This window comes from Sinocyclocheilus rhinocerous, unplaced genomic scaffold, assembly GCF_001515625.1.
Source record: "Sinocyclocheilus rhinocerous isolate Xijiao unplaced genomic scaffold, SAMN03320098_v1.1 scaffold723, whole genome shotgun sequence".
Taxonomy (NCBI): Eukaryota; Metazoa; Chordata; class Actinopteri; order Cypriniformes; family Cyprinidae; genus Sinocyclocheilus; species Sinocyclocheilus rhinocerous.
The window spans coordinates 549,992-555,700 of NW_015655571.1; positions in this window are offsets into that span (position 1 = coordinate 549,992).

The following is a 5,709-nucleotide window of genomic DNA, read 5'->3' on the forward strand; positions in this document are numbered from 1 at the left end:
AAAAGACCTAGTCTGTTCAGTTTGTGTTTGTCAGGTCTACTCGTTCTCTACGTGTGTTGGCTCAAGCTCCTATTGTGGATTATCTCCTATGTTTCCTTGATTAAAGACAGTTCTCGTTTACTCGTGCCTCCTGCGTGCTTCCTCAACAGCGTGACGTGACAGAAGACCTGACGAACACAGTTACCTCCGTGTTTTCCCCTCCATTTGTTTTATCGTTTTTCTCTCAAAGTTTTTGTTTCCATTGTGTTTCCTGTTATGGATCCCTTCACCCACCCGGAATTCCTCCTCCTGCTGGAGCAGGGGGATAGATCTCTCGAGGACCATACGAGACTATTCCAGCTGCTAGCAAGCACCACCAGCTACCCGAACGACGCGTCAGATCCACTCCAGACCCAGTGCCCAGCCCACCATCTCCCCGCGGTGCGGAGCATCAGCCCGAGCCCACCGATGACGGAGAGCCAATTCCCACTGCGATCGACAAGCCAGCGCAAAGCCGAGCAAATGAGCGGAGGATCACCCCGGACGTGGAGCTCAATCCATCAGACCAGGTGCGAGAGCTGGCGACAATGCCAGCCACGAGGGAGAAAGCCGCGGACAGTGTGAGCGCGGAGAGGAGCTCAACTCAGCACAACTGCTGATGTGACTGTAGATTGTATATTTCATTATTTTTGAATTCACATTTTCATTCAATGTTTCAATATTTAAATTAATTTCCTGCTCTTGTAACTCGTGTGACTGCATTTATGTACCTTTTTGTGCTTTTATATGTAGCTTCTGTGCTGCTGTTTTAGTATAAAAAATGACATAAGTGAATGTGATAGTCATTGGAGATCTTCATATGCATGTTAATTAGCAAAGAGAGAGAGAGGTTAAAGTAGCAAGCATGTTTTGTTACAGCAGTAAATGAAATTTACTGTTATAATGTTGACACTGAGTCGGCATCATATGAAGAGGAAGCAACATCACTTGTGTACATAATGTTCAATGTGCCTATGATTTCCATAATTAAAGAGTTGAATGTGTCGTTACTGTTGTCTGTTATTTCCGCGTGTCATTACATTGTGTGCATACAGAAACATACAGACCCTCAGGTCTCTACCACATTCAAATGAACACGCTTCTAGAGAATTACAGCAACAAAGACTAACACAGAGAAAGAAAGAAGAAAAACACATGAATGAGGAAGAAAAATGAAATGATGTGATGCTGAATGAGGGATGAGAGCAGATATAATAATCACACAGTTTGAAGCTGCAGACAGAAACATCAGACTCGGGACAGAAACACACGACCTCTGAAGTAAGAACAACTCATGTTCAATCTTTAACTACAACTAGACTTTGACATGTTAATATTGTCTTTATCGCGTATGTGCATTTATGTTCCTGTTAAGATGGATTTTTAATTATGTTTTACACCAAAATTAATCTGTGAATAGTTTTTCCCCAGAAATGAACCAAACTCTGTATTTCATTCTTCTTCTCATTGGTGAGTGTGTTTGTGGTTAATTAGTCTGATTCAAAGGTTGGGGATGGAGGAGGGTAATTAGCTATTGAGCAATGCGAAAACTGCTGATAATACTGAGGGAGCTTATATATGAATGCTTAGATAGGTGTTGTCTTCCTATAGGTTGATGGGGATCAGCTGAGAGTCAGCTGATGCGAGCCTGACTAACGTGACCTCAAGAGTGTGAATGATGGAAGTCTTCAGTATGTCTGGATTGGGCTGCAGAAGACGGGTCGTGATGAATGGCAGTGGTCTTCAGGTGAACCTGCGCTCTATCTGAACTGGGCTACTGGACAACCAGATGGCACTGATTGTGGTATGATGTTAAATGGAGAATGGCATGATTTGCCATGTAGTGATAACCGGCTTTTCATCTGCAACAACAGTGAGTTCATTTATATATGCACCATATACCAAATTTTAATGGAATACTAAACAGTATGACTGTTTAATTTGATCCTTTTTTTGTCCCCGTATCTGATAATTTGTCACAATGGAAACTTGCTATTAAAGAGCCTAAAAATCTTAGCGATCTAAATTGATCTTATATTGTTAATAAAAAACATACAGCAGTAACTAGAGGTGATTCGGCTTGATATTTTCAGCCTTCAGTATCTCAACACAAACCTACAAGGGCTTTGTTTCTCATATGTAGATTAACTTTGGTTAGATTAAGTCTGGTCCATGAAGGAATGATAGTCCATTACAACATAAACCCTCGTTGCAGAGAAAAGTAATGCAGTGATTCGATAGTGAAGCTATTTTAAGTCACTTCGCAGGGTTGACATCAAGTTTCTGTGCTTCTAAATGTTTCTCTGTGTGCCACTGACGGTCTGTATTTGTGTGCGTTTCATTTAATGGTTTGAATGCACACGCTCCAGCCAATCAGAATAAAGTTTTTAGACAGATCACGGTATCATTTTAAATATCTGTGAATATTTAATACATCATAATTACCAGCTGTAGAAGCAGTTCAAGTCTTTAATCTTTTTACAAGTGAGTTTAAAATATACCAGCATGAGTTTTTCAGATGACCGACATTTTAGACTGGATCACCTTATTGTTTCCATGGCGATTTGTCATGTGACACACTGCAGCCTCAAAGCTGTAAATGAGCGATGTATCCCTTTTATTTCATTTTTCTTGTTTTATTCAAAATATTTACAAACGTGTTAATTATATTATGAAATATCTGATATTCCACTCCTCAAATGTTGAATGACGTGTTTCTGATGTTTGCACCGCTGCTCCTGTTCACATCCAAACCATAAAGTTTCTGATGTTTGCACCACTGCTCCTGTTCACATCCAAACCATAAAACAGCGTAAGAATAATGAACCGATTCATGAATCTTTTTCTCATTTGTTTTTCTTAAAGCGAACACAGGACTCGTCGTGGTCAATCAGATGATGAATTGGAGAGACGCTCAGAGTTACTGCAGACAGAATCACATTGATCTGGTCAGTGTGAGAAACCAGAATTTCGTCTGGATCTCAAGTGTGGATCGGTCTGTTCAGAGTCAGAGACTCGTGGCAGTGGTCAGATCAGAGTGACTCCTCATTCAGATACTGGAAACCTGGTCAACTGGATAATTGGGGAGGTAGTGAAAATTGTGCACTGATTGAACCGAACGCTCGGGGCCAATGGCATGATGTCCCTTGCACCAACCAATATCCTTTTGTGTGTCATGAAGGGGAGTAGACCCTCACAAAACACACACAATCCATCCATCACCTTCAGGGGTCTGTTCTCCATACGGCGCTAACTCCGTTAGCTGGATTTGATTGTTGAGGATTTGGCTTGATCTTGGATTGTTTGGTTTTTCGAAGCTCATCCCGGAGTTGCTTCATAGCAACAGGTGCGTGAGCTTAAACCTGCTCGGGAGCAGCTTATTTCATGTAGACAGGATTAGATCGCATCTTTTTAAGCAGAATTGATACTTAAAATCTATCCTAGCCACTGCTACTCTATTATAAGAGTACCCTACTGATGCAGGGACAATAATTTACAATAATAATCATTTAAAAATTCATTTGAAAATAATAATAATGTTGTGTAGTCAATAATACTACAGTATAGACAGCCAGTTTTACTCACTGAAAGATTTATTCATGATAAAATAATAACTATAATTGTATTGGAGTCTTACACACATGCTGTACAGATAATGTAGAGTCGTGCATTAATTTGAGTGCTGACAGATATTATGGGAGTGGCTTGATGGAGCGTAGGAGACGCAGATAACATTGAACTAAAAATGTAAAGCCTGTACAAATACTAGAAATCGTGAAGATAAATAATTGGGAATCATGTAAAAAAAAAAAAAATCTTAAACAGTGCACATTTAATTTATCTATTATTAAACTTATGTCGTTTTGTTCGCTTGGCTGTTTCCAGGTGTCTATTTTAATTGTATGATGTCATTACGTTGCTGTCTTGCCGCCAGCCAATTGTTTGAAGAACTAAATTAGCCAGAGATCAATTATCACAATTAGAAGATCCGGCATCTTTCAAATCATCTCAGATGTATTAAGCGAGGTACGAAGAACTTACCTCAGATCTCTTAAAGTTCACACTACATGTCTGACATGACAAATTGATCCACAGTGTCTGTTCTGCATGTTGTTTTTGATCAGTCTCTCTCTAGTCTCTGCTTGTGGTTTGTTTGGTTTCTCTGTCCTGTTTTTAACCTCCCTCATCAGAACGCTCTGGAGGATTGCTATGATTGACTTGTGTATGTTTGACAGATGGACGCTGCCGTGATTTAGGTCAAAAACGCATAAATACTCAGTACATATCAAACAATCTGTTTAACAGACAAAGCAATAGTGATCACGTAATAAAAACAGTAACTCACACTTGTGTTGTGACATTACTGTTGGATCCAATATAGCCGGCACACCATCGTCTTTTAGTTTCAATCTTTCTGAAAATCCTGCGTCGAATTGTGCCTTGTTTGTAAACAAATCCACGGACCATGGTAAAATGAAGTGAACAAAGGACCAAGTTCTTACTGATGCGGTCTGGATCTTCATTAAAAATAAAGTTCATCCACTCTTTCCTAATGTTGGGATCAGAAGGAAGACAATTCAGAGACTTTTTCCACTACTTGGTACTGCACAGCATCTTGTTGTCTTTGGAGCATCTTTATCAGACCTGCGTTTGCCTCTCTTGTTATTTACACTACATATGCAAATCGGTGGGTGGGGCTAAACAGGCAGTGATGTAGAATCGGTGGGTGCGCGCGTTATGTTGTACAATGAAAACCAAAGTATAGAAAAGAATATGGGTGATGTTCTCTGCTTTCATGGCATGTTTGTGGCTGCCAAGTTTCAGCTATAGAAGAACACAACATCCGGTAGGTGACGCTTGCTCGCTCTCATTGGCTATCGTGGGTATCACGTCAGAGGCAGCCCGATCAAGAGTCGTAAATATCAAACATGTTTGATATTTACGATTTGAGTTCGGCGACGCTCCGTCTCGATCGGGAGCAGATAAATAATCGTAATGACACCACACAATAGAGGATTTTTTGGACAAAAAAATCACTTGCGACAAGTCGCGAATCGGGCCACACTCCCCGATCGTTTGGGGGTGCAAATCGGGCTTAAAATCGGCCTTAAAATCGTCTAGTGTGTGGCCAGCCTTAGCTACTTTGTAGCTAGATTTAGCGACTTCCCCGCCCCTTTTGAGACTTTTTTCAAAAGTTTAGGGACAAAAGCAACTTCTTGGACAAGCCTGAAAATCAGTACTGCACTTGGATAAGATGGTACTGTAGTCCAACATGAAATGCAGGAAGCGAACAAATTTCTCAGTCTTCATCTCCTGCACCACCCCCTTTGCTTTGGCTGCATCCTCTGACTTGATATCACTTCCTCCTGCCATGTTCTCCATATGAACAACAGTGGGAGTGTAATTGTTTTCCACAGCCTTTAGACATTTTAGTCTGCTTGGAAGCCACCGTGTGCTCTTCAGGCCACTGAAATGTGCCACTTTCTCATTTAGCAGTTCACTTACTTCTGTCAGTTCTCTTCGCTTCTTTGGGGAATAGTAGTAGATGGTTTTCAGTGCATCTTCAAATTTCACCAGGTCTAGGGCTGTCAAAAAAAAAAATAATAGAATTTCGAATATTCGTGGAATTTAAAAAAAAAATCTACATTCGAATGCAAAAACGTTGCATTCGAATTTTAGGTGGGGTGCTCC